This window comes from Tamandua tetradactyla, chromosome 2 (genome assembly GCF_023851605.1).
Source record: "Tamandua tetradactyla isolate mTamTet1 chromosome 2, mTamTet1.pri, whole genome shotgun sequence".
In the NCBI taxonomy this organism is placed as follows: domain Eukaryota; kingdom Metazoa; phylum Chordata; class Mammalia; order Pilosa; family Myrmecophagidae; genus Tamandua; species Tamandua tetradactyla.
In genome coordinates, this window is record NC_135328.1 from 130295266 (window position 1) to 130322112 (window position 26847).

Consider the following 26847-nt stretch of genomic DNA (forward strand, 5'->3'; position numbering starts at 1 on the left):
TCCTATCAGTTTTGTAGTTTTCCATATATGATTCTTTCACTTCCTTGATTAAATGTAGTCCTAGGTATTTTATTGTTTTAGATGCTATTGGAAATGTAATCATTTTCTTAAGTTTCTTTTCAGATTGTCCATTACTTGTGTATAGAAGTATCACTGATTTTTGCATATTGAACTTGTATCCTGCAACTTTGCTGAATTTATTGATTCTAGGAGCTTTCTATTGTTTTTTTGGGATTTTCTATATATGGGATCCTGTCGTCTGCTAATAGAGATAGTTTACTTCTTTTTTAGTTAGGTTGTTTGTTTCTCTTTCTTTCCTAGTTGCTCTGGCCAGAATTTCCAGCATAATGTTAAATAACAGTAGTGACAGCAGGCTTCTTTGTCTTCTTTCCAATCTTAGGGGAAAAGCTTTCAGTCTTTCACTATTGAATGTGATGTTTGCTGTGGGTTTGTCACAAATGCCCTTCATCATGTTGAGAAATTTCCTTCTACTCCTAGTTTTCTATAGTGTTATCATGAAACATGAGTGTTTTATCATGAAAGGATGTTGGAATTTGTCACCCACCTTTTCTGCATCAGTTGAGATGATCATGTGTTCTTACTCCCTTCATTCATTAATGTGGGATATCATGGTGATTGATTTTCATATGTTGAACCAACCTTGCCTTACTGGAATAAATATCACTTCATCATGGTGAATAATCCTTTTCATATACAGTTGGATTTAATATGCAAATATTTTCTTGAAGATTTTTTACATCTATATTTATAATGGATTTGGTCTGTAATTTTCTTACTCTCTGGTAACTTTATCTGGCTTTACTATCAGGGTAATGCTTGCCTCATAGAATAACTTTTAAAGTGTTCCTTCCTCTTCTATTTTTTGGAAGAGTTCAAGTATTGGTATTAATTCTCCTTTAAATATTTGATAGAATTCTGAAATGGAGCCATCTGGTGGGCTTTTTCCTTGTTGGGAGATTTTTTTATTACTGATTCAATTTCTTTACTTACAGGTCTGTTGAAATTTTCTATTTCTTTTTTTTTTTTTTTACATGGGCAGGCACCGGGAACCAAACCCGGGTCCTCTGGCATCGCCGGCAAGCATTCCTGCCTGCTGAGCCACCATGGCCTGCCCTCTATTTCTTCTTGAGTCAATTTAGGTAACTTACATATTTCTAGGAATTTGTCCATTCCTTCCAGGTTTTGTAATTTGTTGCCATACAATTGTTCATAGTAACCTGTATAATTTTTATTTCTTTAAGATTGATAGTAAATGCCCTCACTTTCATTCCTAACTTTGTGTTCTCTCCATTCATCTTTGTCAGTCTGGCTAAAGGTTTATTAATTTTATTGATCTTAAAGAATGAACTTTTGGTTTTGCTGATTCTCTCTATTGATTTTCTATCTTCTATTTCATTTATCTCTTTACTATTTCCTTCCTTTTGCTAAATTTGCATTTAGTTTGCTCTTCTTTTTCTAGCTCTTTAAGATGTAGAATTAGGTTATTAATTTGAGTTCTTTTTTTAATTTAGGCATTTGTTTCTATAAATTACTCTCAGGGCACTGCCTTCACTATATTCCACAATTTTTGAAATGTTCTGTTTTAGTTTTCATTCATCTCTAAGTATTTTCTAATTTACCTTGTGATTTCTTCTTTAACCCACTGGTTATTTAAGATTGTGTGGTTTAATATGGAATAAAAATAAATAATGGGGGAACAAATGTTAAAATAAATTTAGATTGAAATGCTAGTGATCAGTGAAAGGGAGGAGTTAGGGGTATGATATGTATGAATTCTTTTCTGTTGTCTTTTTATTTCTTTTTCTGAATTAAGGCAAATGTTCTAAAAAATTATGATGATGATGAATATGCAACTATGTGATAATACTTGAATTACTGATTATATATGTATAATAATTATGTGATGATATTTTGAGTTACTGATTATATATGTATAATGGAATGATCGTATGTTAAGAATGTTTGTTTGTTATTATATTTTTTTAATTAAAAATTAATAAAAAAGGAGAAGAAAGATTGTATGGTTTAATATACACCTATTTGCATATTTTCCTTTTGTTATTGATTCCTATCTTCATTTCACTGTAGTCAGAGAAGATACTTTTCATGATTTCAAAAATTTAAAATTTATTAAAATAAGATTTGTGGTCAAATATGTGGTGTATCCTAGAGAATGACCCATATGCAATTGAAAAGAATATATATTCTGTTATTGAGTGGAGTGTTCTATATGATTCATTAAGTATAATTAGTTTGTAGTGTTCAAGTTCTCTCTTCTTATTGATCTTCTGTTTAAATGTTCTATCAATTATTGAAAATTGTGTACTGAAGTTTCCAACAATAATCATACAACTATTTCTCCCTTCAATTTTGTCAATGTTTGTTTCATATATTTTAGGACTATCTTGTTATGTGTATTTATGTTTATAATTGTTACATCTTTTGTTGAATTGAACTTTTATTGACATGTAATACTTTCTTTGTGTCTTGTAATCTTTTTTTTTTTTTAACTTAAAATCTATCTTGTCTGACAATAATATAGCCAGTTCGGCTCCCTCTCTCTCTTTTTTTATTTACCTGTTTATTTAACAGCTCTCACCCTTGTCCAACCCAAGCAGGGAAGTGGTACTTGAAATCAGATTCTAAAAATAAATAATCATGGGACCCTACAGTCTGGGGCTGATGATCAGTGGCATTCATGGTCTGAGTCAATTCCCTAGTAGCAAATGATCCTCATATGTGTACCTACCACAGCAGGAAAGGAGCTACAGGCTGAGCCTCTCCTGTGGCAGAACTTATCCAATGTGGGGCTGTCTTGGCACTGTAAGTGCGGGCCTGAAGCTCACCATTCTCTGCACCCATGAACCCTGGGTGCTTGATGGTGTCATAGGCACAAGTGATGTACTATGAAGTCACTCAGTATTATGTAGATGAACTCAGTACTATGTAGATGAAGTCACTCGGTACTATGTAGATGAAGAGGCTGACAAAGGAGTAGAGGAGAGCTGGGAGAAAAGCCAGATGTGCCATGATCATGTCATCCCCACTGGTGAGAGAAGAGGCGCTTGGACATCAGGAACAGCAAATGGAACTTCACGTGGTAGGGTTCCAACATGATCCAGCCACAGAAGCCATAGTCCAAGTAGGTGAGAACCACAGAGCAGCAGAAGCCCATAGTGCTGGGCAGAGCTACCCACAGTGTGGTGATGAGGTTGATGTACTTGTCAAGGAGAATCAGGTAGCAGAAGACACCAACACAGTTGAGCAGTGCTGAAGTGCCCAGGAAGATGCTGCATATGTCATAGCTCACCAGGTCCATGATTTCAAAACCAAACTTCATGTTGGTGCTTAAGATGGTAAACACGGCTGGTGGCGCTGGTGCTGCTGGGGGCCTACCGGCTGTGGATACGCTGGGGGCGGCGGGATATAGGCGGTGGGGTCTAGGCTCCCTGCCTCGCATGACGAAGCGGGACTTCAGCTTGGACCAGCTGCGCCAGTAAGACGCGTCGTGCACCCCGGCGCATCCTGCTCGCGGTCAATGGGAAAGTCTTCGACGTGACCAAAGGCAGCAAGTTCTACGGCCCTGCAGGTCCATATGGAATATTTGCTGGTAGGGATGCCTCCAGAGAACTGGCAACATTTTGTCTAGATAAAGATGCACTAAGAGATGAATATGATGATCTGTCAGATTTGAATGCTGTACAAATGGAGAGTGTTCGAGAATGGGAAATGCAGTTTAAAGAAAAATTATGACTATATAGGCAGACTTCTAAAACCAGGGGAAGAACCATTAGAATATACAGATGAAGAAGATACCAAGGATCACAATAAACAGGATTGAACTTTGTAAACAACCAAAGTTAGGGGCCTTCAGAACTGCAATTCTTACTCCCTTTCAGAGAATGTTCACCTGCTGCGAAAAACACTCGAACAGGTTGTGTACAAGAAAAACGAGTGAAGATTTGAATACTAGACACTATTTATGCTGTGGAACTCATTTGTTGCAGTTGTTTGTAATGTCTGGTGGGGCTTCGTAATCCTGAGGGGAAAAAAAAGGACACAAGGATATTTTAAAGAGAAGAAAGTCACAAGGTGTCTCTCTCTCTTTCCCTCCCTCTGTTCTCCACCCCACCCCCACTCCCCCTCTCCCTGCCCCCTTCTCCCTCTCTCTTTTCTTCTTTTAATCAGAAACTTCCAGATATGTATTTGGTACCCTTCAAGTGTACAAATCTCCTCAAAAGACAGTAAGGGACTCTGATTTCACATGCTCTGTTTTTGTTTTAGCCGTAAGAAGGGAGGAGACCAGGACAAGAGGATGGGGGTATTGCACATCAATTTGAGTAGTTTATAGGTTACTGAAGCATTAAAATGTGAATTCCCAAACTTTTCTCTTTGGGTTTTGTCAGGGAAAAGAAAAAAATCCTTTATTTCTAAGAAATCTTTGAAAATTAGGAGAGGGGATTTCAAGTGGATTTAAGTCAAAACTAATTCCCCAACAGTAATATAATTTGAAACCAGAATCCTTTCCCTTCCCCTAGATCAAATCAGTGTTAATTCTGCCTTATTTCACTTACAAAGACTTGAATTATTTTTAGGGAGAGCCCCTGTGTGAATTCAGAAGTCACTACAAGCAGCATTGAGACTGAAGTTGGAATGTTCTGTTGCCAGCAAAACCTTGATGTCATTCTTTTTCTATAGAATGTAAAATGAATATTCAATGTTACTGCCATTATGTTAATATACACAAACTCAGTTAGCATTGTAATGGCCAAATGCAGTCTTCCATGCTTTCCTCTTTTCAAAAAAATTGAAAACAAATCAACAACTCTAGCCCCCAACAGCTGCCTAATGTACAGAGTCTGACCTTCACATCTCAATGGCGTGGGTGCAGGGGACATGTGTGTTTTATCTGTATGGTGTGTCTGAATGTGTGTGTGAGCGCCTGGGAAGGGACTCTTTCTGCAGATACTGTAAATATACGTACTGTTTTAATAAAGCATGTACAATAAGCCAAATAAGCTTGAGTTGGACTTTATATACAAAACTGTAAGCCATTGCATATGGACATGGTAATCAGGACTGTGCATTTGATTCATGATAAGGGAAAATCTTGGATGTGAAAAGCAGGCACTGGTTAACCAAGTTGTACACATTGTACCACATTCACTGTAACTTCAGGAAGAATTCCACTTTGTGGAACATTCTCAAAAGACCTGAAATTATTCAGGTAAGAACTGATTTATAAATACACATATTTTTACTTTATATTTTGATGCCAGCTGATATTATAGATAGTAAATCCTTCCATTATTAGATTGGAAAAGCCCTTACTTAGAAGCCCTATATTTGTCAATTTTTTTATTTCATCATGACTATTTTAAGTTCTTGGTTGGGGACGATTTGCACCAAAAAACAAGTCACCGATTAAGAAAAGACTTCTCCTTTATGGGCATAATATGTGCAGAAGTCATCAAAGAAAGGGGAACTTTTAACTGCAATAATAAGCTAAAATATGTAAAATACAATATTCTATAATATTCAGTCTTGGAGTGTTTTGCTAAAAAGAAGAGCTTCAGCCAAACCTCTGCTGAAGACAGGTTGTAAAGACTGAAAAGTGTTGGTAAATGCTTGGTGTGTTTTATGTAAAATACTTTATAAAAAATTTTGTTGAAGTACTTGTCCTCTGTAGTAAACATGTATGTGAATCATTTGAGCCTAAAATTTAATAAATCTACACATGTGACTACAGAAGCCCTAAATATTCATGCCATAAAAATTATGCAGTCTGTTAAGAAAAATGAATAATTTTGTGTTTTGGACTTGAAATAAACAGTGTTCTGTAGATAAAAAAAAAAAAAAGATGGTAAACACATCACTGGTGACCAGCAGAAGCCACTGTTGTTGACAAATGTCAGCTGTTCCCACAAGCTTATTGTTCCTACTGTTGCCATATGACTCCTACAAACTCATTCTGTAGCAACAAGTCATGAAGGACAGGGAGCAGGTTAGGATCATGACATATCAGATAGGAGCCAGAAGCTGTTATCTCCATGCCTGAAGATGCTGGGGTGCTTACATTCCTGGATGTGAGTCTGGGTCTCCAGGTTGATGGGGATGCCCACTGTTCACCTCCTTTTCAAATGTTATGAGGACACTGAAGGTGTAACAGTCAAGGATTTCATTGTTGAAAAGGATTTGCAGGTTGATGTTCTTCAGCTGGAAGTAGATTGTGATGTTCATCAGCTTGTGAAACTTGGTATGAGGTCCTTGTAACTAAAGCTGCCATCCAAGAGCAGAGATCGTCAAAAGGGGAAAGAGGGGCATCTCAGTGGGGAGAGGGGTGGTACACCTGGATTCAGTCAGTGACAACCGCTGAGTGATTGACAACCAAAGGTTTAATTGACTGGGTCCATGTGGCCATGGTGGTAATACCATTGGCAGAGGACCAGCACTGAGCCATTGGCCCAGGGGCCATCCCTGCTTGCATGTACGCTCAGTAGCCCAATACTGTGTCCCACTGAACCAGTCCTTGATTTTGGACTTGATCTGAAAGAAGAAATGGGACCAGTTGTGATTCTGAAGAAAGAGGCACTTAATGCCAGGGTGATCAGTCTAAAAGCATTTACTAGAGTAACTTACTTACAGAAACCTGCAGCTACCTCACAGCAGATAGTGAGATGGCAAGAGGTTTATTTGAGCATGTCTATGCCTATAGCAACTGCTTTATAGATTGTATATGGTTGAAAAACACAGGTGGCTGAGTGCTATGGACTTGAATGCAAGTAGTGTGAAAACATTTGGGTATGTGCTCTTGTCTCAAAATAAGATATACTCAGAGATGAGCTGCACTCAGAGTTATAGTGGCTCTCTTCAGGGTGTTACCAGAGAGGATGTCTGAGAAGAAGAAGGACAGGGGTGAAGTTAATCCTTGGTCAGACATGAGATGCTGTATGTATCACACACTCAGCAACACATTGGGAACATCAGGTAGTGGTTCAGATGTGGAAGATGGCCTGGTAGAACTGCTCCCACATGTAGGCTGTAAGGGTATCATCTGCTCCATCCAAGGAGTGCAGAAGGAAGACATACAGAAGGTGATGGTGTTCTCCTCCAGGAACATCATCATCAACTCATTGCTTAGCCCTAACAGAACGAACCATAGAGTGACTACCAGAATCTTCACCTCTGCAAGATCAGCTTGAAGAGTTCATAGCTCCTCGCATGAAATTTGTAACAGGAACTTAGGTAGAACTACTTCAGGTGGTGGTGGAGGTCTTCCTCTATTGGTAGGGTTTGAGGGACTGGAGAGCCATCTACTGGGTCCCGTAGCTGGGGCTTGGTCTTAGGAGCCACTCAGTCTCTGAGCCATGTTGGCCCATAGGAGCTACTATGGCATGCGGGAGCATAGTATGCCAGAAGTGTGGCAGGGCAGCCTGGGTTCAAGTGTCCATCATTCTCACTAAAGCCTTGCTACTTTGTGGTGATACTTCAACCCCCCCGAGTCAGCCGACCCACAACCTGCAGTCACGTGTCCAGAGCAGCCCTCCATGAAGACAAATCCGGTTCACTTTTGATTAGCATTTGCACTGAATATCTTTTTCCATCCATTTATTTTCAAATTCTTTGCATCTTTCAACTTGAAGTGAGTCTCTTATGGACAGCATATGGATGGATCATGACTTTTCATGCAATCAGACATCTCTGCCTTTAAATAAGAGGGTTTTATCCATTTACATTTAAGGTAACAACTGATAAAGATTTACCTCTGCCACTTTATCTGTTTTCTGTATTTCTTGTATGTTTTTGTTTTCAGTTACTCCATCACTGCCTCTCTCTCTCTTTTTTTTTTTTTTGGATTTAATTGATTTCTTTTTTTGTAGTGTACCATATTGATTCTCTTTTTCTTGACTTTTCTCCTTCTCTTTTCTCACTGCCTCTTTGATCTGGTCTTTATTCAATATAAGCTGTCCAAAATGATTTGGCTTTTATGGAATAAAATAATTTAACCAGAAGACTTCTTTTGTGCTGTGGTAGGTAAATTTTCTGCAGGCAAAAGATGCAAAGAATTTAAAAATAAATCTCTTTACCTGTTGGCTTCTTGGTAGGTACAGTCTGCTTTCCCACAAAAGACTTCTTTGTTTTTTTTTTTTTAACACCAACAGCCTTCTTTCCTCCTTTCTTCACCATTACAGGCTTCTTGCCTGGAACCCTCTTCTCATCTGATTTGGCCTCTAGTGCTGCTGCTGCTGTGATTCCTGGCCTGGGGAAGAAAGGTGTTTCAGTGCATAGTCTTTGCATATGGGTTTCATTTCAATGTGATTTTCAGGTTTTTCAGGGGTACTTCTCCAGGACCCTTGATGAATTTTCTTGCTTAGTGCTTGGAAGGCTCTTTGGATCGCTGGACTTTTCAGGATTCTGCTAAAACCTGACTTAATCATCATGTGCATAGGAAGGTTATAGTTATTCTTGAGGGAAGTGGCTTTACACCTGGAGTCATACAGATCATTTAACTTGCAGAAAACACATTTAGTTCAAATACAGAAATGTCCCAATACCCATCAGGAGAAACTTTTTAAATGTTCAGCTTGCTTGCATTGAGCAGAGTAACTGCAGGATGTTTCTGAAGGTCTTGATGATACATTGTCCTCACTATTGATGACACATGTTTCTGGTGCTGGATGCAATGACAGTTTCTTATTTTTCCCGTGTCAGCTCTCATTCACTGAAATTTTTTCTCCTCTTTTAATTATTTTCTTAATAATTAAGTAATTTTTAATTTGTGTTAATATACATAACATGAAAATTGTGTTAACCATTTTAAGTGTACAATTCTTTAACAATAAGTATATTGACAGTACTATGTAACTTTCACCAGTCTATTTCCAGAAAATTTTCATAATCTCAAACCAAAACTTAAACTCATTTAGCAATTACCCCCTATTCCCTCAACCCCTCCCTCCACCTCTGGTAACCACTATCTGCTCTCTGACTCCATGAATACGCTTATTCTAAGTATTTCATATATGAGAAATCATACAATATTTGTCATTTTATGCCTGTGATTTCACTCAACATATGGTCTTCAATATTCATACATGTTGTACTAGGCAACCATCACTTCACTTCTTTTTATAGCTGAATAGTATTCCAATATACGGTTATATCACATTTTGTTTATCCATTCATCTGCTGGTGAACTTTAGGTTGCGTCTACTTTTTGGCCATTGTGAATAATGCTGCAAAGAACATTGGTATAGAAATACCATCTGAGTCCCTGCTTTCAATTCTTTGGGGTATATGCTTAGGATTGGAATTGCCAGGTCATGTGGTAATTTTGTTTAACTTTCTGAGGAACCACCTTACTGTTTTCCATAGCAGCTGCATCATTTTACATTCTCACCAACAATGTACAAGGCTTTTTATTTCTCCGCATCCTTGCCAACACTCATTACTTTCACATTTTTTTATATTAGCTGTCCTATGGGGGTTGAAGTGGTACCCTGTAGTTTTAATTTCTTTAGCGCTTAATGGTGTCGAGCATCTTTTCATACACTTATTAGCCATCTGAATATCATCTTTGGAGAAGTATCTACTCAAATCCTTGGCCCATTTTAAATTGGGCTGTTTGTCTTTTTGTTGTTCAATTGTAGGATTACTTTATATATTTCAGATATTAAACCCTTATTGGATTTATGGTTTCCAAATATTTTCTCACATCCGGGAGGTTGACTTTTCACTTTACTTATGTTGAAGAGACCATTCTTTCCCAACTGAATGGTCTTAGCCCTCTTGTCAAAAATCTAGAGATATGTGGATTTATTGAATCTATTCCCTGGTCTATATGCCTATCCTTCTGCCAGTACCTCAATGTTTTAATTACTGTAGCTTTGTAGTAAGTTCTTTAAAAATATTTTTATTGAGAAATCTTCACACACATACAGCACATCCTAAGTATACAATCAGTGGCTCACAATATCATCATGTAGTGGTGTATTCGTCACCATGATCATTTTCAGAACATTCACATCACTCCAGAAAAAGAAATAAAAAAGAAAAAACTCATACACCCCATACCTCTTACCCCTCCCTCTTGTTGCACTAGTATTTCAATCTAATTTTTTTACCCTTTATTCCCCCCAATATTTAATTTGTATCCTTATTTTTAACAATAAGTATATTGAAAGTACTATGTAACTATGTATACTCATCTGTCCATATCCTAGATAAAAGGAGCATTAGACACAAGGTTTTCACAATCATATGGTCACTTTGTAAAAGTTATACTACTGTCTTCAAGAATCAACGCTACTGGAACACAGTTCAACAGTTTCAGGTACTTCCCTCTAGCTACTCCAATGCACCATAAACTAAAAAGGGATGTCTATAGAATGCATAAATATAACCTCCAGGATAACCTCTTGACTCTATATGAAATCACTCAGCCACTGAAACTTTGTCTTATTCCTCTCTTTCCCTTTTTGGTCAAGAAGACTTTCTCAATCCCATGATGCAGGGTCCTGGCTCATCCCAGGAGTCTTGTCTCACGTTGCTAGGGAGTTTTATACCCCTGGAAGTCATATCCCACATGTGGGGGTGGGGGGGGCGGCCTCAGTGAGTTCACCTGCCAAGTTGGCTCAGTGAGAAAGGCCCATCTGATCAACAAAAGAGGTTCTCTGGGGGTGACTCAGGCATAATTGTAAGTAGGCTTAGCTTCTCCTTTGCAGGAATAAGTTTCATAGGGCTCAGCTTATTGAATTGGTTGTCTTTACTGCTTGTGAGAACATCAGGAATTCCCCAGATGGGGGAAGTTGGACATTTCCTCCTTTCTCCCCAGTCGCCCAAGGGCTTTGCAAAAAGTATTTGCAAATACTTTTTTATACTCTGCCCAAATAACTCTGGGATGTATCCGGGCATCACACTAACCTGTACAAACCAACAAGATCTCATGCCGTATTCAAGATTCCATGTAATCATGGTGTTTGAATAAACTGACCACACAAGTTAAATTAGACAATGCATTACTCAAAATGTGAATTTTGCACCAAATAAACATCTCTCCCTTTGGTCTCACACAGAAGTTGAAAGTTTTAAAATACGGATCATATCAACTTTTATCCTATATTCTGATTTACCTTAGTTTTATCCAAATCAGCTTCATTCATATCTCTAGTTGAAGTCTGATTACTTTTCAACTTTTTAATCAGTTGCTGTATGGCATAATGCTGACTTTCATAGCTTCAGAGCTCTGAGTCTCAGGTATCACATAAATTCCCAAAGTTTCAGGGAACAACCAGGCTATACACTAATAGCTGAATATCTCAGAATTTAGAAATAATAGTTACAATTCCTGAATATATGTGACTGCTATAATAATTTACAATCTCGGACCCTTTACAATAGACTCCAACCTGATAACCCATGCTCTCTCAACATCAGTTCTCTGAGTTTCTACGTTGTAGTTGGTCCACATGAGTGAGGCATGATACTTGTCTTTTTGTTTCTGCCATTTCATTCAACGTACTCTCCTCAAGGTTCATTCACCTAGTTACACGCCTTGTAGTAAAGTTTTAAATTAAGAAGTGTGAACCCTCTTTCTTCTTTTTCAAGATAGTTTTAGTTATTCATGGCCTCCTGCAATTCCATGTAAATCCGAAGATCAGCTTTTCCATTTTTGCAAAAGTAAATAAATAAAAAGACTATTGGAATTTGACAAGGATTGCGTTGAATTTGACGATTGCTTTAGGCAAATTGACATCTTAACAAAATTAAGTTTTTCAGTTTGTGAACATGACATGTCTGTATATTTATTCAAATCTTCTTTAATTTAGCAATATTAAGTAGTTTTCACTGTACAAGTCTTTCAGCACCTTGGTTAAATTTATTCCCATGTATTTTATTCTTTTAGATGCTATTGTAAATGGAATTGTTTTCCTGATTTCTTTTTCAGATTGTTCATTACTAAGTGTATAGAAACACTATGAATTTTTGCATGTTTATCTTGTATCCAGAAACTTTTCCGAATTCATGTATTATCTCTAGTAGCTTTATTGCAGATTTTTCAGGATTTCCTGTATAAAGGATCATGTCATATGCAAATAGAGGAAGTTTCACTTCTTCCTTTCTAATTTTGATATTTTTTCTTTCTTTCTGTTGCCTACTTTGCTCTGACTAGAATTTCTAGTACAATGTTGAATGATAGTGGTGACAGCGGGTATCCTTGTTTCATTCTTGATCTCAGAGGAAGAGCACTCGGTCTTTTACCATTGGGTAGGATGTTAGCAGTGGGTTTTTCCTATGTGCCCTTTATTGGGTTGAGGAATTTCCTTCTATTCTTAATTTTCTAAGTGTTTTTTTTTTCATCAAGAAGGGGTGATAGATTTTGTCAAATGTCTTTTCTGTTTCAATTTATATCATCATGTGTTTCAATTCCTTTGTTTGGTTGTGGTGTATTGTATTTATCAATTTTATGTTAATTGCCCTTGCATACGTGGGATAAATCCCACTTGACCATGGTGTATGATTTCTTAATGAGCTGTTGGATTTTGTTTGTGTGCTGGTTTGAAAGGATATATGTACCCTAGAAAAGCCATGTTTTCATCCTAACCCCATTTTGTAAAGAGAGCCATTTCTTCTAATCCCTACTCAGTACTGTATGTTGGAAACTTTAATTAGATTATCTCCATGGAGATGTGACTCAATCAAGTGTGGGTAATATTAAACTTGATTAGATGGAGTTTAATGGGTCTCCACCCATTCCAAGTGGTCTTGATTAGTTTACTGGAATCCTATAAAAGAAGAAATATTTAGGAGAAAGCTTCAGAACGCTGCAGGACCACGAAGTAGAGAGTGCCTTTTGAGAATGATGAGAAAGCCACAGCAGAACTGAGAAGATCCACGAGGCTGAGAGCACCAGATTTCACCAGCCAGCGGCCTTTGGAAATTCTAAGAGAGCCAAGAAGGATGACAGAATGACGAGAGCCATGAAGCAGAATCTACCAGTCAGCGACCTTTGGAGATGAAGGAAAATGCCCCTGGGGGAGATTCATGGAGCAGGAGGCCTGGAGAGGAAGCTAGCAGATGATGCTATGTTTGCCATGTGCCTTTCCATTTGAGAGAGAAACCCTGAACTTCATCGGCCTTCTTGAATCAAGGTATCTTTCCCTGGATGCCTTAGATTTACATTTCTATAGACTTGTTTTAATTGTGACATTTTATTGGCCTTAGAACTGTAAACTAGCAACTTATTAAATTCCCCTTTTTAAAAGGTCATTCCATTTCTGGTATATTGCATTCCAGCAGCAAGCAAAGTAGAACAGTTTGCTACTACACTGTTGAGAATTTTTACATCTATATTCATAAGAGATTTGGTCTGTAATTTTATTTTTTTGCAGTATCTTTATCTGGCTTTGTTATGAAGGTGATGTTGACCTCATCCTCTTCAAAAGTTTTTTGAAAACTAGTTCTCTCATTCCTCTGGCTTGCTGGGGTTTTGCATTTGTTTTGAGGGCTGGAGCCATCATTTTGTCTTTCTGAAACTATTTTTGCTCCTAAACAGGGAATGGAAAGTATCAATGACAAAAAAAATAGGTACTTCCTCTTTGAGAATCCTCTGCTGCGTTTCCCTGTCAGGGGTTTGAACACTCAGCTCCCTCAGAGTAGGTGCCCCAGAGCGCTTCAGAACAGATCCAGAGAATGGTCAGTGATCAGGCCATACACCCCAGAATTTTGGAGGACTAAGTCCTTATAGCCCACCCTGGACCAGGCAAGATGCACCAGGCACCTGGGCTGAAGTCCCACTGCTGCCTGCCACACAGCTGAGGGCTGGGGAAGTATAACTGCTGCCAAGAGAGTGAATTCACCAAAATTTCACTGCAATTTACCAGCCTCTTTCTCTTTCCTGGTGCTACACAGTGTCCCACTAGAAGACAAGAGTTCCAAAATAGTTGATTCATGCCACCTCAACAGTTGTTTTGGTGGAGGGACCAATTCCTGGAGACCCCTACTTTGCCATCTTCCCACAATCCCCTCTTTTGGTTTTGCTTTTGGTATCAAATCTAAAGCTCCATTGCATCCCATCTGCCAATCTCTGCCTTTTAATAGGGGAGTTAAATCTGTTGACATATAAGGTGAGAAGTGAGAAAGATTGACTTCTGCCATTTGCTTATTGTTTTCTATGGTTTTTGTTTGTCAATTATTCCATTACTGTTTTGTTTTATTTTTTGGCATTTAGTTGTTTTTTTCATAGTGTACCATTCTGATTCCCTTTTGCTTCCCTTTTCTCTATATTTTTTAGTTTTTTTTCTTTCATAGTTACCTTTTAGATCACAATTAACATCTTAAACTAGTAACAATTAAGTTCTACTAGTACCAGCCTAGTTTCACTAGTATACAAACTTTTTACTCCTATATATCTCTGTACCTTCCCCTTTTTATTGTTACTTCCTCAGATTACATCTATATGCATTATATGCTCATTAACATAGATTTAAAGTGTTATTTTACACATTTATTTGTTAAATAATAGACAAGAGAGAAAGCAGTTAGGTAGGTCTTCAGGTAATAGTTCTTTCAGCTTTTGTGTATCTCTAAATGTCAATTTCTCTCTCACTTTTTTTAATTTTTGTTTTTTTCTCTTTTTATATAGATATTATACAGATATCCCCATTTCAGTTTATGGGGATATTCTTAATTTTCTAAGTGTTTTTTTTTTTTAATCAAGAAGGGGTGATCGATTTTGTCAAATGTCTTTTCTGTTTCAATTTATATCATCCTGTGTTTCAACTGTATTAGAGTAAGCTAGAGGGAAGTGCCTGAAACTGTAGAGCTGTGTTCCAGTAGCCACATTTCTTGAAGATGATTGTATAATGATATAGCTTTCACAGTGGAATTGTGTGATTGTGCAAACCTTGTGTCTGATGCTCCTTTTATCTATGGTATGGGCAGATGAGCAAAAACATATGGATAAAAATAAACAAATAATAGGGGGAAAAAGGTTAAAATAAATTGTGTATTTGGAAACACTAGTGGTCAATGAAAGGGAGTGGTAAGGGGTATGGCATGTATCAGTTTTTTCTTTCTTTTGCTGGAGAGGTGCAAATGTTCAAAAAAATGATCATGATGATAAAAAATATTATTTATAAAACAACTACAAATGTTCTTAACACACAAACATTCCATACATGATGTACAATCAGTGACTCACAATATTATCACATAGTTGTATATTCATTATCATGATCATTTTTTTGATCATTTGCATCACTCCAGAAAAAAATATAAAAGAGAAAAAAGAAAAACCTTATACATACTATACCCGTTACCCCTCCCTCTAACTGGCCACTAGTATTTCCAAATACACAATTTATTTTAATCTTTGTTCCCATATTATTTGTCTTTTATTCATATTTTTTAGCCATCTCTCCATACCCTAGATAAAAGGAGCATCAGACACAAGGTTCTCACAATCACAGTCACATCGTAAAAGCTATATCATTATATGTCATCTTCAAGAAACAATGCTACTGAAACCAGCTCTACAGTTTCAGGTACTTCCCTCCTATACACCATAAACTGAAAAGGGGATATCTATATATTGTGTAAGAATAAACAACAGGATAACAACAACAACCTCTAGACTCTGTTTGAAATCTCTCAGCCCTGAAACTTTATTTTTTCTCAATTCTCTTCTCCCCCTTTTGGTCAAGAAGGTTTTCTAAATCCCTTGATTCCCTTGGTCCCATCTCATCCCAGGATTCCTGTCCCACCTTGCCAGGGAGATTTACACCCGTGGGAGTCATGTCCTACACAGGGGGGAAGGCAGTGAGTTCACCTGCTGAGTTGGCTTAGAGAGAGAGGCCACATCTGAGCAACAAAAGAAGTTCTCTGGAGGTGACTCTTTGGTGTAATTTTAACGCCTATCCTTCGCAAGAATAATTTTCATAGGGGTGAACCCCAATATTGAGGGCTTGGCCTATTTATTTATATATTTATTATTAATTTTTTAATTAAAAAATATATATAACAAACACAAATGTTCTTAGCATATGATCATTCCGTTATACATAATCAGCAGTTCATAATATCATCACATAGTTGCATATTCATCAACATGATCATTTCTTAGAACATTTGCATCAATTCAGAAAAAAAATAAGACAACAAAAATTTATACATACCATACCCGTACCCCTCCCTTTCATTGATCACTAGCATTTCAACTTAAGTTTACTTTAACATTTGTTCCCCCTATTATTTTTATTCCATATGTTTTACTCATCTGTTGATAAGGCAGATAAAAGGAGCATTAGACACAAGGTTTTCACAATCACTCAGTCACATTGTGAAAATATATCATTATACAATCAGCTTCAAGAAACATGGCTACTGGAACACAGCTCTACATTTTCAGGCAGTTCCCTCCAGCCTCTCCATTACATCTTGACTTACAAGATAGTATCTATTTAGTGTAAGAATAACCTCAGGATAACCTCTCGACTCTGTTTGGAATCTCTCAACCATTGACACTTTATTTTGTCTCATTTCCCTCTTCCCCTTTTGGTCGAGAAGGTTTTCTCAATCCCTTGATGCTGAGTCTCAGCTCATACTAGGATTTCTATCCCACGTTGCCAGGAAGGTCCACATCCCTGGGAGTCATGTCCCATGTAGAAAGGAGAAGGGCAGTGAGTTTGCCTGTTGTGTTGGCTGGAGAGAGAGGCCACATCTGAGCAACAAAAGATGTTCTCTTGGGGGTAATTCTTAGGCCTAATTTTAAGTAGGCTTGACCTATTCTTTATGGGGTTAAGTTTCATATGAACAAACCCCAAGATTGGGGACTCAGCCTATTGCTTTGGTTGTCCCCACTGCTTGTGAGAATATCAAGAATTCTGCACTTGGGGAAGTTGAATTTTCCCCTTTCTCACCATGCCCCAAATGGGACTTTGCAAATACTTTTCCACTCACTATTCAAATCACTCTGGGATTTATTGGGGGATCACTCTGGACAAACCTACAGAACCTCATGCCCTACTCAAGGTTCCATGTACTTACAGTGTTCAATTAAGCTGCCTACATAAGTTATATTAGGAAATGCACTAGTCAAAATAAAAATTTTGTACCAAAGAAACATTTTTTGTTTTAGTCTCACACATAAGTTAAAATCTTTAAATATTAATTACCATCTATTTTCAACACCCTGGAGTAATGACATTCCTTTGTTCTTCCTCATGCAAAAACATTTTTAAATTTGTACATTCAGTCACTATCATTATATACTCTAGGCATTCCTAGATTATACCATCTCAGTCTTTATTGTCTATTTTTCTTTCTGATTTCATTTGTGCCCCCAGCCCTCCTCCTTCCATCATTCTCACATTCAGCTTCATTCAGTGTTTTAACATAATTGTATTACAGTTAGGTAGTATTGTGCTATCCATTTCTGAGTTTCTATAATCAGTCCTGTTGCACAATCTGTATCCCTTCAGCTCCAATTACCCAATATCTTACCCTACTTCTATCTCCTGATGGTCTCTGTTACCAATGAAATTCTCCAAGTTTATTCACTAATATCAGTTCATATCAGCGAGACAATACAGTATTGGCCCTTTTGTTTCTGGCTAATTTCACTCAGCATAATATCCTTAAGGTCCATCCATGTTGTTACATACTTCATAACTTTATTCTGTCTTGCAGCTGCATAATATTCCATCGTATGTATATACCACAGCTTGCTTACCCACTTGTCTGTTGAAGGACATTTTGGCTATTTCCATCTCTTTGCAATTGTAAATAATGCTGCTATAAACATTAGTGTGCAAATATCCTCTGACTAGATACCTAACAATAGCATTGCCAGGTCATATGGCAATTCTATACTTAGCTTCCTGGAAGACCCGCCAAACTGCTTTCCACAGCGGTTGTACCATTTGACATTCCCACCAATAGTGGATACGTGTGCCTCTCTCTCCACATCCTCTCCAGCACGTGTCATTTTCTGTTTTTTCGATAATGGCCCTTCTGGTGGGTGTGAGATGATATCTCATTGTGGTTTTGATTTGCATTTCTCTAATGGCCAGGGAAGTTGAGCATCTCTTCATGTGTCTTTTGGTCATTTGTATTTTCTCTTCTGAGAAGTGTCTATTCAAGTCTTTTGACCATTTTGTAATTGGGATGTCTGTCTTTTTGTTGTTGAGTTGAACAATCACTTTATATATTCTGGATACTAGACCTTTATCTGATATATCATTTCCAAATACTGTCTCCCATTGTGTAGGCTGTTTTTTCACTTTCTTGACGAGGTTCTTTGATGCACAAAAGTGTTTAATTTTGAGGAGTTCCCATTTCTTTCTTCCTTTCTTCAATGCTCTTGCTTTGGGTGTGTGCTGGTTTGAAAGGAAGTATGCCCGCTAAGAAAAGCCATGTTTTAATATAAATCTCATTTCTTAAAGGTAGAATAATCCCTATTCAGTACTGTATATTTGAAACTGTAATGAGATCATCTCCCTGGTTGATGTGATTTGGTTAAGAATGGTTGTTAAACTGGTTTAGGGGATGACATGTCTCCACCCATTTGAGTGGGTCTTGATTAGTTTCTGAAGTCCTACAAAAGAGGAAACATTTTGGAGAATGAGAGATTCAGAGAGATTCAGAGAAAGCAGAACGATGTAGCCATGAGATGCAGAGAGTCCACGAGTCAGCAACCTTTGGAGATGAAGAAGGAAAATACCTCCCAGGGAGCTTCATGAAACAGGAAGCCAGGAGAGAAAGCTAGCAGATGCCGTGTTTGCCATGTGTCCTTCCAGCTGAGAGAGAAGCCCTGACTGTGCTTGCCATATGCCTTCTCACTTGAGAGAGAGACCCTAGCTTCATCGGCCTTCTTGAACCAAGGTATCTTTCCCTGGATGCCTTTGATTGGACATTTCTTTAGATGTGTTTTTAATTGGGACATTTTCTCGGCCTTAGAACTGTAAACCAGCAACTCATTAAATTCTCCCTTTTTAAAAGCCATTCCGTTTTTGGTATATTGCATTCCGGCAGCTAGCAAACTAGAACAGGGTGTAAGGTCTAGGAAACCACCTCCTAGTATAAGATTTATAAGCTATTTCCCTGCATTTTCTTCTAAAAGTTTTATGGCCTTAGATCGAATATTTAGGTCTTTGATCCATTTTGAGTAAATTTTTGTAAAGGGTGTGAGATATGGATCCTCTTTCATTCTTTTGCATATGGATATCCGGTTCTCTAGGCACCATTTATTGAAGAGACTGCTCTGTCCCAGGTGGCTTGGTTTGTCTGCCTTATCAAAGCTCAATTGTCCATGGATGAAAGGGTCTATATCTGAAAACTCTTCTTGTCTCCATTTGTCAGAATATCTATCTTTATGCCACTACCATGCTGTTTTGACCACTGTGAGCTCCATAATATGCCTTAAAGTCAGGTAGCGTGAGACCTCTAACTTCATTTTTCTTTCTCAGGATACTTTTAGCTATTTGGGGCACCCTGCCCTTCCAGATAAATTTGGATATTGATTTTTCTATTTCAGAAAGTAAGTTTTGGGGATTTTAATTGGTATTGCATTGAATCTGTAAATCAATTTAGGTAGAGTTGACATCTTAACTATAATTAGTCTTCCAATCCATGAACACAGTATGCCCTTCCATTTATTTAGGTCTTCTGTGATTCCTTTTGACAATTTCTTGTGGTTTTCTTTGTATAGGTCTTTTGTCTGTTTAGTTAAACTTATTCCTAAATATTTTATTCTTTTGTTTGCTATTGTAAATGGAATTATTTTCTTGATTTCCCCCTCAGATTGTTCACTACTAGTGTATAGAAACACTACAGATTTTGAGTGTTGATCTTGTAACCTGCCACTTTGCTGTACTCATTTATTAGCTCTAGTAGTTTTACTGTGGATTTTTCGGGGTTTTCGACATATAGTATCATATCATCTGCAAACAGTGAGAATTTTACTTCTTCCTTTCCAATTTTGATGCCTTGTAATTCTTTTTCTTTTCTAATTGCTCTGGCTAGAACTTCCAGCACAATGTTGAATAATGGTGGTGATAGTGGACATCCTTGTCTTGTTCCTGATCTTAGGGGGTAAGTTTTCAGTTTTTCCCCATTGAGGATGATGTTAGCTGTGGGTTTTTCATATATTTCCTTTCTCATGTTGAGGAAGTTTCCTTCTATTCCTATCCTTTGAACTGTTTTCAACAAAAAAGGATGTTGAATTTTGTCAAATGCCTTTTCTGCGTCAGTAGGGATGATCATGTGGTTTTTCTGCTTTGATTTGTTGATATGGTGTATTACATTAATTGACTTTCTTATGTTGAACCATCCTTGCGTACCTTGGATGAATCCTACTTGGTTATGGTGTATAATTCTTTTAATGTGTTGTTGGATTTGATTTGCTAGAATTTTTGTTGAGGATTTTTGCATCTATATTCATTAGACAGATTGGTCTGTAGTTTCTTTCTTTGTAATATCTTTGTCTGGCTTTGGTATGAGGGTGATGTTGGCTTTGTAGAATGAGTTAGGTAGCTTTCCCTCCTCTTCAATTTTTTTGAAGAGTTTGAGCAGGATTGGTACTAATTCTTTCTTGAATGTTTGGTAGAATTCACCTGTGAAACCATCTGGTCCTGGACTTTTCTTTTTGGGGAACTTCTTAATGACCTATTTAATTTCTTTACTTGTGATTGGTTTGTTGAGGTCGTCTATTTCTTCTCGAGTCAATGTTGGTTGTTCGTGCCTTTCTAGGAAGTTGTCCCTTTCATCTACATTGTCGAATTTATTAGCATAAAGTTGTTCATAGTATACTGTCATTACTTCCTTTATTTCTGTGAGGTCAGTGGTTATGCTTCCTCTTCCATTTCAGATTTTATTTATTTGCATCCTCTCTCTTCTTCTCTTTGTCAACCTCACTAAGGGTCCATCAACCTTATTGATTTTCTCATAGAACCAACTTCTGGTTTTGTTGATTTTCTCAATTGTTTTCATGTTCTCAATTTCATTTGTTTCTGCTTAACCTTTATTATTTCTTTCCTTTTGCTTGCTTTGGGGTTAATTTGGTGTTCTTTCTCTACTTCTTCCAAGTGGACAGTTAATTCCTCGATTTTTGCCCTTTCTCCTTTTTTGACATAGGCATTTAGGGTAATAAATTTCCCTCTAAGTGCTGCCTTTGCTGCATCCCATAAATTTTGATATGTTGTGTTTTCATTTTCACTTGCCTTGAGATATTTACTGATTCCTCTTGTAATTTTTTCCTTGACCCACTGGTTGTTTAAGAGTGTGTTTTTGAGCCTCCATATATTTGTGAATTTTCTGGCACTCTGCCTATTATTGATTTCCAACTTCATTCCTTTATGAGCTGAGAAAATATTTTGTATGATTTCAATCTTTTTAAATTTATTGAGACTTGTTTTGTGACCCAGCATATGGTCTATCCTTGAGAATGATCCATGAGCACTTTAGAAAAAGGTGTATCCTGCTGTTGTGGGGTATAATGTTCTATATATGTCCGTTAAGTCTAGCTTATTTATTGTAGTATTCAAATAATCTGTTCCTTTACTGATCCTCTGTTTAGATGTTCCGTCCATTGACGACAGTGGGGAATTGAAGTCTCCAACTATTATGGTAGATGTGTCTATTTCTCTTTCCAGTGTTTGCCTCATGTATTTTGGAGCATTCTAGCTTGGTGCATAAATATTTATGATTGTTATGTTTTCTTGTTGAATTGTTCCTTTTATTAATACATAGTGTCCTTCTTTGTCTCTTTTAACTGTTTTACATTTGGAGTCTAATTTGTTAGATATTAGTATAGCTATTTCTGGTCTTTTCTGATTGTCATTTGCATGGAATATCTTTTCCCAACCTTTCACTTTCATCTTATGTTTATCCTTGGGTCTAAGATGTGTTTCCTGTAGACAGCATATAGATGGGTCCTGTATTTTAATCCATTCTGCCAGTCTATGTCCTTTGATTGGGGAGTTTAATCCATTAACATCTAGTGTTATTACCGTACAGGTAGTACTTTCTTCTACCACTTTGCTTTTTGGATTTTATATGTCATATCTAATTTTCTTCTTTTTACCTTTACTGATAGCCTTCATTTCTATACTCTTCTCCACACCTCTCTCTCCTCTCTTTTCTTATCTGTCTCTAGCATTCTCTTTAGTATTTCTTGTAGACCTGGTCTCTTGGTCACAAATTCTCTCAGTGAATTTTTGTCTGAAAATATTTTTGTTTCTCCCTCATTTTTGATGGACAATTTTCCTGGATATAGAATTCTTGGTTGCCAATTTTTCTCTTTTGGTAATTTAAATATATCATCCCACTGTCTTCTCGCCTCCATGGTTTCTGCTGAGACATCTACGCATAGTCTTATTGGGCCTCTCTTGTATGTGGTGGATTACTTTTCTCTTGCTGCTTTCAAGATTCTCTCTTTCTCTTTGACATCTGACATTGTCACTAATCCTATCTTCTGCCTCTTGAAGTCTGACATAGTAGGTTTACAGTTTTTTTCATCTCTTCTACTGTGTCTTTCATTCCCATAAACTCTGTGATTTGTTTTTTCAGACTTTTAGTTTCTTCTTTTTGCTCATTCCTTGCCTTCTTTATATCCTCCCTCAATTCATTAATTTGCTTTTTGATGAGGTTTTCCATGTCTGTTCGAACATTCTGAATTAATTGTTTCAACTCCTGTATCTCATTTGAATTGTTGTTTTGTTCCTTTGACTGGGCCATATCTTCAGTTTTCCTAGTGTGATTCGTTATTTTTTGCTGGCATCTAGGCATTTAATTATGTTAATTCGTTTATTCTGGACATTGATTTCAATTCTTTTACATAGGATTTTCTTGCTATATGACTTTGTTGTCTATCTGTTCTTTGACATCCAGTTCAGGTTACTCTGGACCACTAGTTTAGGTTTTGTTTAACAGAGCAGAATTTTTCACTTCTTGTTTTCTTGTATCTTGCCCTGCCTGTATGACCCCTTTTTCTCCCTACACTTAGGAGTGTCTACTTATGTATTAAAGACCCCAGTCAGATTTTCCCAGACCAAACTGGCCTCCATTCAGGAGGAAAGAGTCACCTGCATCAGTTTTCCCTGAGGGTGAGACCTAGCAGGTTGAAAGACTTTCCTATGAAGTCTCTGGACTCTGTGTTTTTTCCTATCCTGCCCAGTATGTGGCACTTGTCTGCCTTTGGGTCCCATCAGCATAAGGTGATGAGGTACTTTTAACTTCAGCTGACTCTCCCTGCTGGGGGTGTGGTGGAGACACAGAGAGGTTGTAGGCTGGCTTTAATCATTTCAATTTTCCAAATCCTGGGGTCTGAACTACTTGAGGGAGCAATTCCAACTGAGCTGGGCCCCACCCCTCTCCTAGGGAAGTCAAAGGCTGCAGACAAGCTCTCAAACAAGATTGTTTCTGCCTATGCCTGGGGCAGTTGCAGCCTGAGAAGCTCTGCCGCTGTATCAAAAGGCAGTCAAGCCTTTGTAGAAACACAGCCACAAAAAAGAAAGAGAAATATCCTTCTCAGAGCAGGATCCCAGTTCCTTGCGTTTGCCAATCAAGAGCATAAGTTGGTATGTTGCTTTGTGTATCTTCAGATCCTATGTGCCCCCTCCTTTTCTTCAGGGCCCAGACCCTTTCAAGTATTATTTGCTATCCAATGCAAAATCTGTTTCTTTTTTTTTCTTTTTCTGTCAGCCCTGCCCCCTCAGCCCTTGGGCAAAAATCAGCACCCTCTGCTTCAGCGAGGTTCAGCTGAGCTGGGAGCCTTTTTTTTTTTTTTGGCTTTTAAAAAGGGGGATTTAATAAGTTGCAGTTTACAGTTCTAAGGCTGAGAAAATGTCCCAATTAAAACAAGTCTATAGAAATGTCCAATTTAAGACATCCAGGGAAGGATACCTTGGTTTAAGAAGGCCAATGACGTTCAACGTTTCTCTTTCAGCTGCAAGGGCACATGGTGAACATGGTGGCATCTGCTGGCTTTCTTGTGGCTCTACCAAAAAGGGACTCTCTCCAAAATGTTTCCTCTTTTAAAGGATTCCAGTAAGCAACTCCACCTTCAATGGGTGGAGACACACCTCCATGGAAATCATCTAATCAAAAGTTACCACCCACAATTGGATGGGTCACATCTGCGAGCCTATTTTTAGTAGTCAGAATGTGTGAATGAATTCCACAATTGGAGCTTAGTTGCACTCAGGTCCTGCTGCTAATAAAGTCCCTTTCCTTTCCCCTTTGGGAAACAGCCTGTGGGGGAGGGACGCGGGCACCACCCCACCTTGGGGAACTCACGGTTCTGGGGGCGCTCGCAGCGGGTCCGTCTGGTTCAGACTGGGGTATGCTGTGTGTCCAGTCACTAACATGGCCCCAGCAGTTGTTCTGTACTGTTCCTGGCTATTTAGTAGCTGTTCTGGAGGACGAAGTAAATCCTACACCTCACTAGCGGCCATCTTGGCACTCCAGGACCTGGCCTAATTTATTTTGTTGTCCCCACTCCTTGTGAGAATATCAGAAATTCTCCAAATGGGGAAGTTCAATATTTTTCCCTTTTTTTCCCATCCTCCAAGGGGACTTTGCAAATACTTCTTAATTCACTGTGCAAATCAGTCTGGTATTTATTGGGGCATCACACTAACCTGGACAAACTAACAAGGTCTCATTCCCTATTCAAGATTCCATGTACCTATGGTGTTCAAGTAAACTGACTATATAAGTTAAATTAGGAAATCCACTACCCACAATATAAACTTTGCACCAAATAAACATCTCTCCCTTTCTCCATAGTTTCTGATGAGAAATCTGCTGTCAGTCTCATTGGAGAAGGCTCTTATGTGAGGTGATTAGTTCTCTCTTGCTGCTTTTAAAATCCTCTTTGCCTTTGGATTTTGACGATTTTGCCATAATGTGTCCTGGTGTAGATGTCTTAAGAGTGTGCCCTGCTTGGAGTTTTTGAGCATTCTGGATGCTTATATTCATGTCTTTTTCATCAGATTTGGGGGAATTTCAGTCATTATTTCTTCAGATACTTTTTCTGTCCCTTTTTGTCTCTCTTGTCCTACTGGGACTCTAGTGATGCATATATTGGTACCCGTGTCTCATGGGCCCCTTAGACTTTTTTCATTTTTTTTGCCCATTATTTATTTCGTTCTGCTTCTCACGCTGGATATTTTCAACAGTTTTGTCTTCATGTTTGCTGTGCTGGTGAATCATTCTGATGTGTTTTTCATTTCAATTATTGTAATCCTCAGCTCCAGAATTTATGGTTTGTTCCTTTAATAATTTCTGTGTCTTTATTTTGTACAAAGAATGTTTTCCTATTTTCCTTTAGCTCATTGAACATAGTGAAGACAGTTGATTTAACCTCTCTAATAAATACATAATTCCAATGTATAAGCTTCCTCAGGGATGGTGTCTGTTGAATTATTTTTTTTCCTGAGGATGAGCCATACTTCTGTTTCTTCACACATTGTGTAATTTAAAAAAAAATTGGAATACTGAGTATTATAATAATTCTGGAATTCTAATTCTCCCACTCCTCTGGGATTGCTATTTTTTTTCTTTTTTTTTTCCTTGTTAACAGCTGTAGCCATTCAATTAGTGAGTTTTCCAAATTATTTTTCACCCCAAATTGGGGAAAGAAAAAAAGGTCCTGTCCCTTTATGACTTGTCCACTACTTCTGTCGGTGAAGATGGAACAATGGTTGTGGTCTGTGCCAGCCCTCCAGTGACTAAAAGTAGCAGTCAGAAATCAGACCACACACCCCCTTCCCCCCCAGTCTTTGGAGGACAAGGTCCTTACTGCCTACCTTGGTCCTAGCCAGATGAACCAGTAACAAACAAGGCTGCCTGCCATGTTGTTGAGGAATGGCAAATGGCAGCCTCTTCATGTAAGCTGAAATTCACTGATACCAACCAAAATTTATGAGCCTTTTCATCCAGCTCTTCTCTGGATGCTGCAAATACAAGGGTTTTAGTAGATTCTGGAGTTCCAAAAAGCTTGATTCAGACAGTTAGTGGTAGTTCAGTCATTGTTTTCTTGAGCACTGATTCCTGGAGCTCCTGATCCACCATTTCCTCCAATCTTTCCTCTTCTCCCAACCTTTTAATCCAACTAGTTGGATTGATTCCCCCACCATTCGATCAAAAGTGTATTTATCAGGGCAGGCCACGGTGAGACAGCAGGCAGAATTCTTGCTTGTCATGCCAGAAACCGGGTTTCATTCCCGGTGCCTGCCCTTGCCAAAAAAAAAAAAAAAAAAAAAAGTGTACTTATCAAGGTAATCAGTGACCCCTATGTTGCTAAATCCATTAATTAAATCCCAATCCTTAGCTTACAGGATCTAATGGCAGTATTTTACAGAATTGCTCTCCCACACAGACTGCCTTCACTTAGCTTCCCAGACAGGGTTCCCCCTTGGTTTTCCTCCTTTTGTCCATCTTAGCTCTGTTTCATGGTTCCTCCTCTGTCCAACCCCTTTCCCTTAATGTGGGAATACCCAGGGGTCAGTTTTTTGACCTCTCTTCTCTCTCCCATGATGATCTCACCCAGTTTTACATCTTAAAATATAATAAGTATGACCATGAATCCCAACTTTATATTCTCAGCCTGGATATCTCTATGAAGCCTATACTCAAGATACTCAACTGCCCTCCTGACATCTAAAGGACGTTAATGTCCAATGGAACTTATAGCATGTAGCATGAGCAAGAAGTACATTTTATTTTGTAAGCCACAGAGAATTTGGGATGATTTCTTACTGCATCACAAGCATGCCTGCCCTGCCTGATACAGACCACTGCCACCACAGGCGTCCAAACATCATC

The 26847-nt window shown here is 38.0% G+C and overlaps 3 pseudogenes; 1 reads left to right on the forward strand and 2 right to left on the reverse strand.

The window, feature by feature from the left end:
• Nucleotides 1–2729: 2729 nt before the first annotated feature.
• LOC143657353 (mucolipin-1 pseudogene) lies at nt 2730–3361 on the reverse strand (annotated as a pseudogene).
• A 20-nt stretch (nt 3362–3381) lies between these two features.
• On the forward strand, nt 3382–4048 carry LOC143657360 (membrane-associated progesterone receptor component 2 pseudogene; annotated as a pseudogene).
• LOC143657367 (mucolipin-1 pseudogene) lies at nt 4016–12532 on the reverse strand (annotated as a pseudogene).
• Nucleotides 12533–26847: the final 14315 nt, after the last annotated feature.